We start from the raw sequence: 15,071 nt of genomic DNA, 5'->3' as shown, positions 1-15,071 counted from the left end.
CTTGGGCCCTTGGGGCTAATTGCCAACCAACAAGTGAGGCAGGCAGTGTCCGCTGATTCCTTCTTTCCCAAACAAAAATTGAGCCTCTACTATGTGCATGCTGTCAGGTGACTGTTGCAATGGTGGGAACAAGCAGGTGCACATCTGGCCTCAAGGACTCATACTTCCGTGGGGAAGAAAAAACTTAATCTGATAATCTTCCTGGAGCCTCTGGCTGGGGGTCTAAATGAAGGAAGCACTGGAGGCTAAAGGGCCAAGAGAATTGAGGTCTGACTGTCACTGACTGAAGAGCCTCATTCTCAGTCTCCTGATAGTCAGTCCTCCCAGGGCTCATACCACGTGGGCCCTTCGGGCAGCTGTTCTTGGGTGTGCCCTGGGTCTCACTCTTGGCTGTGCTCTCCAACTGGCTGTGAGCACCACTCCTGACCAAGGGTGGCCTAGGTACCGCAGGGGTTCCAGAATAACTCCCAAGGGTGAGTCACTGGGGACCTTGTGCTTAGCCCAAGGGTGGGCTGTAGAGTTTCATGAGAGTGGGAAGTCTTCAACTCTCAGGACTACAGGGAGTAGCAGAGCCTTGATTTAGCCCCTACACATCCTAGGGGCCCATGAAGACTGTCTACCTCCCTCTTTACTCTGCTATGGGTTCCATGGGGGTTGGTTGGGTTCCAGTGGGGGCTGGTTAGGCCCCCAAGAGGCTGGTCCAATTCTGGCCAACCAGGCCTCTTGCCTTCTAGAGCCTGAAGGTACAGGGGGCTGGGGGACCTGGGAGTGGATATGCCAAGGCTGGAGGGCTGGGACAGGGGGAGAGCATTGCAGCCAGTCTGGGACCACAGCATCTCCAACTGAGTCCCAAACTGGGAGAGGCAGAGACTGGAAGGTGGCTATAAGGGCTTCAGGCAAACACTGCTCCTCTTCTCCTAGGATTAGGAAGGGTCTGTCTCACCTTTTGGCACCAGCTAGTTGAGGTAGGGACCTTCCCATGGCCAGAGTTCTTGGGAAGCTTGGGCATGGGGTGCTGGGACTTTGGAGGCCAGATTGAGGCTTGGTGCCTCGTGTAACAAGACCAGTGCTAAAAAAGGAAGAAGAGGAGTTACTCTAGCATCCATGGATGGTCAGTGAGGACTAAAGAACAGCTAGCAGCTTCTGTGTAGATGGTAGGAGGGAAGTGCCTCATGAGGCCTGTACTCACTGCTGTCTTTTGTTTTAGAAAAAAAATATATATATATGTTTTATGTTTATAACTATATAGTCAGACATTAAACTACCCAGCAGAACCTGGGGCTGCAAAGCAGTGCCTGGTGTTTATTTGGGGGTAGTGGTAGACTCCATAAACTGAAGGAGTATATGAAAGAATGTATTTTGTTTAGAAACCTAAATAATTTTCTGCATTCTTAGCCTTTTCAAAGCAGCAGAATTTTAGAGCTGGATTTGAGAGGCCAGTAATTTTTTTTTTACTTTTAACATTAATTCATGATTTGGGCCCTTTTCCTGGTTTTTAGTTCTTTTTCTGGTCTATGTGAATGAAGTCTGGAACCCAAGTTTTTTAAAAAATTTAAAAAAAGTTTTTTTAGGGGGGAGGTATTTATTTTAGGGGGGAAGTATTTATTTACTTTTTGGAGGAGGTACTGGGATTGAACCCAGGATCTTGCGCATGCAAAGCATGTATGCTACCACTTAAGCTATATCATCCCCCGTTATGCTTTTAAATATAAAGAATCACAAACAGGTGTGAATGTTTGGGAGATGGGGCATTCCTTTCTGCTCTCTCTGAAATTTTCTTCTCCCAGTCCTTCCTGAAGAGGGGGAAAAAGCAGGGGAGACCCAGAGCTGTCTCGATTGTGGGAGGAACCCCTGGCAGGCGGCAGCCAGTTCTGTGTTCAGAATGTACTCACTGACAAGAGCGCGGGCCTAGAATTCCAGCCTGGCCACAGGCCCAGAAGAGAGTGGACAAATCCTAAACAGGGCTTGGGGAACAGAGCCCACCATGGGTCCCATCCCCAGACCCATCCAGTAACTGTTCAGGTCCAGTAACTGTCAGATCTGGGGCTTTGAGATTGGGGGGGGGGTCTAGGTAAGCCCTGGGGAGATGAGAGCACTTTTAGGAAGACAAGAGCCTTTCTGAAGGGAGACAGACCTTAGCAATAACCCCCCACCTCTTTATTCCCCCCACCCTCTGCAAGAATGCGGGCCTCGGGTGAGTGACCAGTGCCAGCGGGTCAGAGCTATTTCTGGCGCCTGAGGAGGCTTCAGATTCCGGGTGTTCAGGGCAGGAGGAGGGGACGAGGGTCAGGCCAGAGGCGCTTCCCGGACGCCCCCGCCTGCTGGGGGACAGGCCCGCTTCCTGCCCGTCCAGTCTTTGCCTCAGTTTCCTCATCAGTATAAGAATCGGACAACATGGCCACGATCCTTCGCAATTTAGAGGACGCTTCCTGATCTTTTTTTGGCTTAGAAATACCTCCTGATTTGTGTTCGAGGGAAATCAGGACGGCTGAAGGCAATCGATGGGTGGCCAGTTGTGGCCGGGCCAGTTCTCGAGCCTGACCACCCGGGTTGGTTGGATGCCTGTCAAAGACCCAAATGCCTGAGGTTGGGCGGGGCGCCCCTCCCCCACTTCCAGTCCCAAGCGCTCAGAGCGACCGAGATGGGCCGGGGCGTGTCCCGGGGACGAACCTGGCGGGCCGCGGGGCGGGATTTCCAGGATGGGGCGTGTCCTTTCGGGCGGGGGCGTGGCGGACCAATGAGCAAAGCGGCGCGGGCGGGGGCGGGACCTATGCGCGGGTGCGGCGCGCTGCGGGGCGGCCGACGCAGGCAGAAGCGGGCGTCGCGAGGACTGCCGGTCGGCGCCGCGCGGAGCTGGCTGAGGGATTGGCTGCGGCACTCGCGTGTCAGGGGGTTGCTAGGCTCCGGCCGCGCGCCCCGCCCTCGCGCTCGGCGCCCTCTCACCGCCCGGTACGTGCTCGCGCGGAGGCTGCGGTGCGGCGCTCGCGCTCCTCGGGCTCGGCGGCAGCAGCAGTGGCGGCGGCTTCGCGCCGAGTCCCCGGGGTGCAGCGGCGGCGTCTAGCGACCGGGAAGAGCGAGCACCTGCCGCGGCCCGCCCACAGGCGCTCGGTGAGTGCGCCGCCTGTCTCCTGCCGCCGAGCCTGGCAGCCCAGGGCCCCATGACCGTCGCCGCCCGAGCCTCCCTAGGAACACCTGCTGCTGCTCGCTATTTGGCCCGGGGTGGGGACACGGTCGCGGACGTCCTTGCGGGTGAGGCGCGGCGCGGCCCGGGCAGAGCCGCCCCCTTGCTCTCGGCCGTTTAGGCGAAGGCTTGGGGCATCGGCGTCCGGGTCGGGGCTGCGCGCCGCGGCGATGGGCCAGGCCTCAGCCCGGCCCGCGCTCCCGGGAACGCGGGGCCTGCGCGTCTGCCGCGGGCATGTGCGGCCTGCGGGCCGCCTCCCGGGCTTCCGAAGAGGGTAGCGCGGCCCAGTTTGGCCGGAGCCTGAGGATGGGGCATTGAGCCCCCGCAGGAGGCGAGGAAGGGCGCCGCAGCCTTTGGGTCCTCAGCCGCTCAGAGCCTTGGGGTCACCTCTCCACATACATACACACTTGGGCTTCTTTGGAAGCCGGCTACTACCTTTTCACTTGGTGTTTAGAAAACCATATTCACCCACGGTTATATTTAGAAAACGTCTCTAAAATGCTCTCTTGGTTTAGAATCTTTATGCCATAAATTCCAAATTAATTTCAAACTCAACTACTAATTTAAAATGCATTTTTAAATCTCTGTGACTTGAGAAACTTTTAGATTACTTTGGAATTAGTATTAATAGTGAGCATGAAGTTTTGTCTTGGTGAGAGCTACAGTCTAGGACAGCACGGGTTTAGCCTAGAGTTCTAACTTAAGAGCCTGGCCTGCTGTTTCCCTAAATAAGTGAGTAGACATGATTCCTGGCATGGAAGCCAGGCTCTGCAGGGAGGGTGGTGTTTATAGGACAGAAGTCCAGATAAAGAGTTGGATGTGCTACCAGGTGTTTTGGAGTTTGGTGTAGATGGGATGTAGTAACTTTATCAGGTTGTTCTGTGCTTAGGGTTCAGAGACCTAATTTTAGAATGTCCTTTTTAAAAAAAAAGAATTCGACATTGGCGGCATAGTTTGAATATGAAGTTGAACTTTGTTTGCCTTTGAGTCAAGGAATAAGAGCTCCTGGCCTGCATGCTTAAAGGAGGCTAAGGAGCCATTTCTTGGAGAAATCAGATTTGAGGAGGGAGTTGGATGCATAGTGTGAGCCTGTTAAAGGCCTGTGGGATACTGTATGGAAAGTCTGAGTGAGCAGTACTGTATAGGAAAGAAACGTTTGGTTGGAACATGAAACCTTGTGTACCTGTGTTGAAAGAGGTAGAGGGCAAGTCTTCACTGTTCTTAAAAGTTGATATGGCAAAATGCATTCATTTATTTAACAAATATTTGGCTTCACTACTTACCAAATTCTGTGGTAGGTCCAGGGGACTCACGAAAGAGGCTGGTTCTGCCTTTAAGGAACTCAGTTTGGTGGACAGTAGGGGATGGGAGCCTGTGATTAATAGTGTCTGCTCTCTAAGTGTGCTCACATGGTGCTTTGAGAGTCTGAGGAGAAAGGGAATTCCTGAGCTGAGGTTTGCAGGGCCAGCAGAAGTTAGCTGGGGGACAGCAAGCTCTGGACACAGGGAACCACATGTATATGAGTGCCTAGAATAGCACCTGTGAGTCCTTCAGCTTGACAGGTGGAAGCCCCACGCCTTCCTTCTACTTAGGAGTTCAAACTTCATACTCAAGGTGTAGGAGTCTGGGAAGGCTTTGCATTAGTGGAGTGGCACCATCCAGACCTATGTTTAAGAGATCTTATTGGTGGCCACACAGATAATGGCAGGGAGGGGATGGGATATGGACTGTTGACTGTGAGGTCAGCCAATGGAAGGAAAGATGAGGGAGGAGGAGCCAGCTCAGAGACTGGTTGAAAAAGTTTGAGCAAAGGGGCTACTAAGCTGTGGTGGGGGAAGAGACTGCATTCAGGAATATGTGGGCCAGAAGATTTAGCATGACCAAGGATTTAAACCACCTTTCCTGCAAGTTTGCTGGTGTCTCAGACACTGAAAATGGTGGGTTTTGGAGGGACCCTGGGACCACTTAGGCTGGAATTGTTGTTTATAAAAGGATAAGCATGGCATTTGATTGTTAAAAACCTTAAACAACTTTACTTCTCACTTGAACTGGGGGCATTGTGTTTCTTCTTGGGCGGGACTAGTATTTTAAACCCTGAGAGTAGATGTGTGTTCATCCTTGTTGAGGCAGATGAGAGCATGTTCAGTCCTTTACCTCACAGTTGTTCCAGCCTTTCCTGTGCTGGGGGGTCAGTGATGCAGTGGGCCTACATAAGCCACAGTCAAGGGCCTTCTGTGTTTTCTGCTCTACATGCACCATTGCTAATGCTTATGAGAACCCTTTATAGTGACTTAGCAAGCTGAGTCACAGATGAAGGAATGTTCCCAAGGTCACACAACTGCCATGTGGCAGAATCAGGATTTGAACCCAGATTGAACATTTGCCCATAGCCACCTGCGTTTGTGTTGCATCAAACCAATATTGGTGGCCTTAGTTGGGTCCTTCTCTGGCAAAGACCAAACCCAGGTATCTGGTGGCGGGCAGAATGCCAGGACAGTATGGGGAGGTGATCAACGATCCCACATGGAATTCCAGGAACATGCTGTGAAGGACCGTTTTCAGAAACCTAGGGTTTGTCACAGCCTTCTTGAAGCCTGTACTATTGCTCTGGGCATCATGCTGAAGTAAGCCAAGGAACTCGGGTCCTAGGCTAGAGAGAGCAGACTTTAGGGGAGAACTGCATTCGAGCTAGACTTTCAAGAAGGGTTAGTGGTTTGGTCGGTGAAGGAGTGTGGCAAGACGGTCACAATTCTGTGGAAGAAAGAGGTGAGCAGAGGAAAGGAATGTGAAGGAAAAGACTGGGCACCTTTTCTGTATGTTCTGGAAGGTTGATTTGGAGTCAGAATGCCACATGCGTGAGTTTGGTGTTATGTAGGAACAGGGAACCTTGAAGGTCTTGAAACACAGCTGTGGTGGGATCAGCTCTGGGTTTTCAGAAGTGAGCCTGCAGTGTGTGGAGGCTGGGCTGGACTGGAGGCAGGTTGGTTCCTGCTGTGGTCCAGTGGGGAGACAGTGGACCTGAATAAGAACAGTGGTCAGGAGAGGAGTGGAGAGAGAGAAAGAAGGTTCAAGATGAGTTAGTTCAGCAGATGTTAGGGACCTAAATGGTGCTGGTACCAGTGGGGTCTACCTTTGAAGGGAAGGGGCAGGAGGTCACAATGAAAAGATGAGGATGTAAGGCAGTATCAGCCAAGGACTGGTGGGGACTTGAGGGACTTGAAATAAAGAGGGGCCCCTAGACTGCAGGAAATGGGGAAGTCTTCATTCAGTCTCTGTGGCAGATAGGCAAAGATAAACTTATGAAAGAGAGAGCACGACTTGTTGATTCACTTGGTAGGTAATGGAACAGTGAATTTTAAAATGCTTGATGTTTTGGAGACTCAGAATCATGGCAGGGGTCATACAGCTTTAGACTGGATTCATTGAAAGAATTGCCATTATCTCACAGATTTGACATGTGCAAGGCAAACTAAAGGTGGCCCGTGATGGTGTGAAGTTGGAGCCCCTTTACCTGTACCTGCCTTTTTGAGTTGAGTGGTTTTGGTCATAGCCTTAATAAGAGGCACATAACTAGCCTAGTGGAATGGCAAGTGGGAATAGACCCATTTTGTGGATGGGCAAGAATAAGAGTGAGGTCTCATGAGTTTTTTTCTAGCCAGTGTAAGAAGTCAGTAATGAGAGGTTTGATTCAATATCCAGGTTCCAGGGTGTGTTGTTTAGATTTGAGCCACTGTAGAGTGTGACTGCTTGGAGGCTGGGGGCTTTCAGAGTATCAAAGAAGTAAGACATGCTGGTGTGAATATCAGAAGGGACCCAAATGGGGGCTAGAGTATTGAACCTTAAAGGCACTAAAAGTGAGAATAAATTCAGATAATATGGTCTTCAATGTGTCCTGTGTATTGGTCAAGGATTTCTCTCTCCTTTTCTGGAGTAAGTTTTCTCCTTCCATGTTAAAGAGTGTTTCTGTGACTTTGCTTATTGTGCTGTTGCTTGTTAAGCCCCCATCTTTCTCTGCTCTTCCTGTGTTGACTCTCCAGTCCTGGAGTAAGGTGATGGTGGTTTTGAATATATGAGTGATTAATCTTGTCATTTCCCAGTGGGTGTTTGTGTGCTCATGCCTTTGGGTATTAATTTAAAGCAGTCTTCCTATGAGTTGCATAACCTGCTTTGCCTTTTGACTGTCCCTCTTCACTCTGATCATTAGTAATAACTGCTCAGATAGCAATTTCTATAAATAGGATTCTAGAGTAGTTTACAAAACTACAACAGCCAGAGGGCTTAATTTAGCCTTAATGAATAGGGTTTCCTATTTTCCTATTTCTTAGGTTTGATAGCTAAGCATTTTCTTAGCCTTGCTCTGGGGCCTGGGTGGAAAGATGGATGGGATGCAGTGGTACAGGGTCATAAACTGAGGGTGTCTCAGTTGGTGAAGCTGTTCTGTGTTCTGTTGGAGCGAAGTAAATCTGAATGAAAATTTTGCAGTATGTTGACTTAATTTATATTTATATTTTAAAAGTAGGATTCTAGTGGGAATAATCAGATAAATATAAAAAATCAGTTTTATCACTGAGTGTCTTTATCCTACACATCATGGAGTGCATTTAATAGCGTTGAGGTTTTGCTTCTCAGTTATACCTTCTTGAGCTAATTGTTTTTGAAAATACTACTGTCTAAATTTTAGACACTGGAATTAATTTTATATCTTTGGAAGTGTTTATAATTTTTGGTCCTGGATGGACTCTACAGAAAACATTTTGTTTTCTTTACCACCCTTTGACATAAAGGGTGACTGGTTGGCAGGAGACTGAATGGCATTTCCCACTTCCTTTGGAGTTGGTCATTGTGGTGTATGTAATTCTATTTCAGTTGTGAGCATTCACCAACATTGGTTCCTTCTTTTCCTGCAGGGCCTCTGCTCTCCAGGAAGATAAAGCTTTTAAAGCAGCCTAGCACTAGAAGGTGAGGTAAGGTACTTGAAAGGGAGATTTCTGCAAAACAAAACGATGGATAATCACATACTTGGCAAAATGAAAACGGAATTTTAAAACACTATGGTGGAGGAAGAGCTATATTAAATAATACATATATTTAAAATAAGAAATGTGGAAGATAAAAGTAGAAAGGAAAAAATCCCTTGTCTCCCCAACTTTATTCTTTCTTTAACTAGAAAATGCTAACACGTGGTACAAACTCATAAGGTTCTAAAGGATTGTACAGGGGAAAGAAATGTTGCCCAAGTGCCTGCTTCCCCTCCCTAGGAGCAGTCATTATTTCCTGATTCCTGGGTGTCCTCCAGAGTTGGACCTTGGGCAGCACTTTTACTGAGTTTAGGTTAGAGAATAAATTTATTGTCCTGTTTTTACCCTCCTAGCATTATAGCATGATCATTGCTCTATATGTATAACATTTCTGATGGTTAACCTATCCCCAGTGCTTAGATGGTTGTTAATCTTACTTTGGTTATAATAGGTTATGTTGCAGTTAACATCTTTCTGCATAAAGTTTTTAAAAAATTTTTTCTTATCACCATATAAAATATAAAAATATAAAACTTTTGATGAAAGTGAGATGTGACTTACAGTTTTGCAGGAGCACATCTATAAAATCAAGTAAGGCAGATTTGTATTGATTGTGGTTTTTTTTTTAACATTTAAAAATAGACATTCTATGTATTGATTTTTATTTTTAAACACTGTGTATGTTTTCCCTAGTCCCTTTTGTATGACTTGCGTGGGTATGCAATTTTTATAGTCACATGGAGGCCCATACTCGATATTTCCTCCCATTGCAGGTGTGTGCAGCCACAGATGCATCCTGAGGTAGTCACAGCTGTTGGATACCCTAAGTATAGGGGACCGTGCCAGTTGAGGGGAACTCAGGAACGAATGAAGCACATGGAAGGATGTGTTATCTCAGGGAAAGAGTGGCCAGTGCCCAGCATGGTCCTCTGTATTGGCATTTGCTCTTCATTTCTGTAGATGTTGAGTTTTTGTGTATGGAGTATGGGAATCAACAAACGAGAAGCACCTCTTATAGAGTTCTTTCTAATTGTTGGTATATGTGTATTGAAACAGATTAGTGGAACTGGAAGATGCTTGGTTTGACAAATGTTATGGTTGTCTTTGTTTTACCTCTCGCTATGCTGGGAACCTTTCCCCCGGGCATTCCAGAGGTTGATATGGGATTACTCAAGAAGATTCCCAAGGCATGGTATGGCAGAAGTGAGCCAGTTCTGCCTTGGTTTTCATAAATGCCTCTCTTATTTAGCTTAGTTGTTCTTCAGGGGCCGGGCTGATTTTCTAGCCAGTTTTTGCCGAGAAAAATGATAAAGTCAATGATGGAATTGCAAACGGTGTTTTCTTTTTATTTGGCCATTAATCAGAACCTGGGACACCATCCAATTTTCTGGGCCCTTACTGTACTATGAAATACTTTCATAAAAGGTACATCTCGTTGTAAATGTCCTGTGTATACTCCTGCTTTGGCTGGTAGGTTGTCTTTGCATCAGATCTGCCCTGACCCCTGGGAGCCTTGCTTACTGGATTTAAAACTTTTTGAAAATAACGGAGACCAGCCTGATGAGTAGCCCTTGAGCAGAGGTGGATTCTGGGTCTTACAGAAAATGAAGAAATGTAGAGAACTTTGCTCTACCTGTTAGGTTAAACATGCCTGAATAGTGTCTTATATTTTTAGACATTTGAGCAATGTTGGAAAGATTGAATTGCCTGAATAGAGAAATTTGGTAGGAGGAGACTAGAAGAGAAGCTCTTTATTAAAGATCTAAAAATAGAATTCATTAAAGTTACAAACAGATAAGAGTAGAATTCCTTTCTTGTTCTTTCCTTCTCTGGATTATGCTATCAGCTGTTGCTTCTGCTTACCTGGGAAAGATCACGATATTTTGTCAAAAGGGTCAACGGTATGGACTTATAATACTGTTTTGCCAGTCTGAACATGTGCTTTTTCCAGTTTTAAAAGTAATTTAAAAAGTGACTGGATTCCTTGGCACTGGGAAGAAATCCTTAGCAGGAAAACTTGATTCTTCTGCTTGTAGAGCTGACCCTGGGCTGACGGGGCCTGTGGGGGCCTCTGTCCCCTCAAAGCCCTGAGAGTTTTTCTTCTTCTTTTGGTTGAGCACTGCTGACCAGAGAGGATGCCTATGCGGGCCATCTAATCCATCTGATTTCATCAGGTGGCATCTCAGGTCTCCCTTCTGGTTTTTTGTTTTTTTTTAGAAGGTGTCCTTTTTTGATTTATGCAGCTGGAAAGGAAAATGGTTGCTCAGGCTTTCTTCTTATGCAGGCCTCTGATGCCCTGAGCTGCCTGTGCCCTTTCCCTTTATGTGAGGGGGTGAAGGAATGTCCTGGCCTCCCTTTTCCCCTCCTGCCATGAGCTTCCAGGGAGAATGGGGCCCTTTGTGGCTGTGCCCACAGGCACAGCTCTCCGCTTCAGTGGCAGGCCTGCTGTGGCCTTTCTGTTCAGTCTACTGTGGTTACGGGGCGCTGAGGAGCCGGGAGCCTAGCGTGCAGTCATTTCCTCACATGCTGCTCTGCTGTTCAGGAGAGTTCTGAGGGATGGTGCTTGTGCTTTGTTTGCCCCTGGGTCTGCCCTCTGGTTTTGTCACGTCTTGGTAAACATTCTTTTAGACCCCTTTGCAGGCCTGAGCTCACTCTTGTGGCAGATCTCAGGCCATATTTGGAGATGCAGGCCTGCTGCTCCCAAGGGTGACTGAGTGCCTGGTCACAGGAGGCTGGGCAGTACCTCCAGGCCTTTCTCGTGTTCTGAATCCACTGGGAAGCATGGGATTAATCTATATGTAAGTGAAATTGGGTTTCAGATTTATTTTGGCTTTCAATTATATCTCAGTAAAGCTGAAGAACTTATTTTGGCTTTAATCAACTCATTGAAGATGTGAAATGCCAAAATATGAGGTAGGGGAAGCCAGAGAGACTCAGGTTTAAAAAAAAAAAACAGATTTGTTCTGGATATGGGAGCGCTCCCCTGGTATCAAACTGCCTTACCCATCAGGCAGTTCTTCTCCTGACCCCAGGCCTATGTGTCTCTGGAAAAAAATGTATGAGGTACTTATGGTTTCAGTGAGATAGGGATAGAGGCCAGTGGCTGCTGCTTTTTTGAGGGTGTTGGCTTCAGACAGGGAGCCAGATGTGTGATTATCTGTTGTTTAGCAGGTTCTGTGAAGGGTAGGTGAGCAAGCTTCTGGTCGTAGGGGGATGGAGAAGGCCTGGTCAGGCCTTCCTGGAGTTGGCGAAGGGCTTTTCTACACAAGGTCTACATGATTGCATGGAGGGCTGCTGAGAAATCTGCTCCTTCCAAAAACCCAGGTTGGTTGACTTTGGAATGATCCTGGAAATTGTTCTTGATCTTAGTGAAAAGAAATTTCATTCTTTCCATGATGCTTTAGTACGTACAATTTCCTTGTCTTTAGTGAAACTGTCTTGGCACTGGCACTGCCCTGGATGTTTGCCTTCCTCCCTTTGCCTTCTTTATTACAGGGGGGAAAAAATTCTAGCGTATTTTATCCTTCTGCCTGAGCAGAGTGATACTTTTCTTTCTCTGTTTTAGGCTTGGGAGTGGCATTTTGTTTTTATCAAATAAAGAAATAAAACATACTTGCCATGCTGAGATCACACTGCAAATGCCAGCACTTATTAGAAAATGATATTGAGTTTTCTAAAGAAGAACTATTCTTTCAAATAGTGCCTGGTCACAAGAGGTGACGTCTACCCACTGTAGGTTCTTGCTTTTTGGCAGGACAGGCAAGATTTCTGGCACAAGTGTGATGAGATTGGACAATGAAAACACTGAGTACCCTCAGCAGTAGAAACTTGGGCCTGAGGAAGGAACCTGCCATACTGAGTCCCCTGGAACCCTCCCATCCTAATGTGATCTTAAGTAAGGCCTTTAACCTCTCTGTCTCAGTAAAATTGGGATAGAATATCATCTCCATAGGCTGCTGAGAAAATAAAGGCTTCCTAGTAAGGTGCCCTACACCTCTCCATGACTACTACCTGTTTTGGGGGGTTTTTTTTAAATTTTTTAATTTTTAAAAATTGAAGTATAGTTGATTTACAGTGTTAATTTCTGGTGTACAGCATAGTGATTCAGTTATACATATTATCATAATTGCTACTTGTATTATACTTGTCCTTTTTCTGATGTAAACTGAGAGTCTGATATTTAATAAAGGCTGGACATACTTCTTAGGTTAAGTGGTGAGTTTAGGGTTTTTTTTTATTGTGTTTTATAATTAAATGCATAATAAATTATTTTATATATATCAAGTAGTATCTTATAAAAAAAATCTAGACATGAGCCCACTGGTACTTCCCAGAAAGTAGCTCTAGCTTGACTCCTTGCTCACCTGTGGAGCATTGAGTGCTGTGATGTCTCACTGGGACAGGTGGTCCTTGGGGGCACTGGCCCCATCGATGTGAGTAAAGGACAAAAATAGTTTGTAGACCAAGGACTCTGTTAACTAGACAACATTGTTTAGATTTTTAAGGAGTTTCTTTGGAGAGTCTTTGTTGTGCCCAGGTTTGTTTTCTAGAACTTCACGGTGCAGTGGAAGGAGGATGGACCGGCAAGGTTGCCATGTGAATTGAGTGACTGGAAGTGCTTCATTTCCTTTTTTTGTATAATGTTTATTTCTGTTTGAGTTACCAGCAGAAATGCATGCCTAGTATAAAAATCCCCTGGTTTTTAAAGAACTACACATATACTTACTTTTTCTGTATGTGACTATATGATTTCCTTACTGGGTAACTTATAATATAAAATTATAGGATGTGAGGAGAATAAGGGTACAGGCACCAGTGTCCAATTTCTGAGCAGAGGATAATTATCCTAAAGACAAAAGTTGGGCTCCCACCTCCAGGTGATGAAGGCACCATGTTTTATGATTCTGTGTTGAGGGAAAGCTGCCTGTGGGTTCCCAGTGGAGAAGGCTCCACGTGATTTCCAGATAGTAGAGGATTTGGTCTCTGACCTTTATGTTAGAGGCAAGTGAGGGTAGAGCTATTGGCTGTTATCAGATAAGAAAATGATATGATACCACCAGAGGGGAGCTGAAAATCTCTAAATGCTCACTCTAAATCCTTTAATAAGGTAGAGGGGAAGCAGAGCCGACAGATCAGGGAGTAGTCCTGGGGCGATGCAGCAGAACAGTCCAGAGGAGGCCGCTGTGCCAGAGCTGATTCTTAATACAGCAGAAGAAACACCAGTGTGGAAGTAAGTCCATTTCTACTGTAGGCACTATAGACTTCTTGTCATTGTCGGGGGATTACTGGCCTGGGTAGTTTTATTTCAGATTTGGATCTGGGGTGGAGAAAGCAGGGTGCCTAGTGGTGTACGTAGTGATGTCCATGTTCCTTAGCTAGTCTACCCATGTTGGTTGTCTGAAGCACAGAAATATTACGTTCATAAGAGGTTATGGGTGACTGGATTAAGATTGTTTGTATTCTGTATATATATTTTAAAGTGTGTACTTTGTCAGGTCCTTTTCTTTACCTGTTTTAGCTTACCTAATGAATTTATGTTTATAATTGGAAAAAGTTAAAGAAAAAAGGAGTTTGATCTAGGACGTGTTTAAGATTAAGTATTGACTGTTAAGCAGCCTTACAAGACTGGCTAACCCATGAACTATGGAGGGAACTGTCATGTGGCATCCCTTAGGCAGGCCCTGTTGGCAGGGGTTTTCAGTTATTTGTTCATTCATTCATCAGGTGGTTTTTGAGTCACTGTCATGTCCTGGGCACTGTGCTAGGCCTGGGGAGGGGATCTGGTGATGGATGAGAGAGTTATGGGCCCTACTCCTGCCCTGACCAGAAAAAAGAGGGAGGAGTTGTGATGATTATTTCCTCTCAGTTGGTGTTTTTTAGAAAAAAAGTGTGGTTTGGAGAAGCTGCGGGTGACTTCAGTCAGTGTGCCTCTGATTCATCATAAGGGGGGGTGGGGGGCTAGGCCCATTCAGAAGGTGATGTGAGGGATCAGGGACAAGACCTTAGAGAGCTTGGTACGCAGTTCTAGATTATTTTCGAAGCCAAGCTGACATTTGGGTACACACTGATGTGTCTGTGACCTGTTGAGCTATTTCCTGACCCTGATGTTGTTCCTTAGACAATTCAGGCGAGGCCTTTGAGTTGGAGTTTCAGGGAGTGGTCAAAGTGAACTTCGGGGAGGCCTTTTGGTTTGGTGATGATTTGGATGAGGGTGTGTGTGTGTCGGGGGCTTTGGGGAATAACTGAGGAATCTGCAGGAGATAGAATGGTTATTAGGGAAGGTTAGCCTTGAAAGGATAGGGAGGGAGAAGATAACTCAATGTGTGGAGGAACTTTGCTGTATTTGCTCTGTTAATCACCAAGGCAGCTGGAGGAGGTGAGGGTGGGGGTGGATATAGACTTCACCCAACCCTGAGATGATGGGACTTATGGTGACCTAGACAGAGTCAGCTTCTGAACAGAAATGGAGGCTGTGAGGTTGGACTAGCCCAGAGTCGAGGAATGTTTGGAGTCTGAAAGATTAGTGCTGGTGTGCTTTGCCAGGGAGCAGGTTAAAACCCTTTAGGGCTATAGGAGTAAGGAAAATCTGCAGGGTAGGGAGTAATGACTGAGCGTGTCAGAATTTGAGGGTACCTGGTTTAAAAAGAAACAGAAAACCTTCTTCATCCATGGGAACTAGGTGAGAGGGATGAAGGAGCCATGCAGCTGTGGGCTCTGGGTGAGCAGCCAGTGGTTGTTCCTAGTGCTGAACCCCTGAATTAGAGAGAGGTCCCCACCTAGTTGCCTGTGGGGCCACCCTCTCTGTTCGCCCTTCCTGGTGAGGTTTTTTTTCTGCATACGCTGCTTTGCAAAGTCCTTAAGCTCTTTCAGGG

The 15,071-nt window shown here is 46.6% G+C and overlaps 1 protein-coding gene across 8 annotated transcripts in view; it reads left to right on the top strand.

Annotated features, from left to right (window-relative positions):
• Positions 1-452: 452 nt before the first annotated feature.
• The window catches only part of DAG1 (dystroglycan 1), a 54,796-nt gene continuing 40,177 nt past the window's right edge, over positions 453-15,071 (top strand). Inside the window, exons 1-2 of one of the 8 annotated variants that reach the window (XM_074344894.1) lie at positions 2,796-2,949; positions 8,089-8,140. The gene's annotated coding sequence lies outside the window, so the exon portion shown is untranslated. Of the gene's footprint in view, positions 474-2,792; positions 3,109-3,227; positions 3,250-8,088; positions 8,146-15,071 lie in introns of those variants that run through there. The other 7 variants (XM_074344895.1, XM_074344890.1, XM_074344891.1 and 4 more) reach the window with 7 other exon arrangements.

The sequence above is a fragment of the Camelus bactrianus genome, chromosome 17 (assembly GCF_048773025.1).
Source record: "Camelus bactrianus isolate YW-2024 breed Bactrian camel chromosome 17, ASM4877302v1, whole genome shotgun sequence".
NCBI classification, from domain to species: Eukaryota; Metazoa; Chordata; class Mammalia; order Artiodactyla; family Camelidae; genus Camelus; species Camelus bactrianus.
The sequence above is the reverse complement of the archived record's forward strand: the minus strand, read 5'-3'. Positions and strand labels throughout refer to the sequence as shown.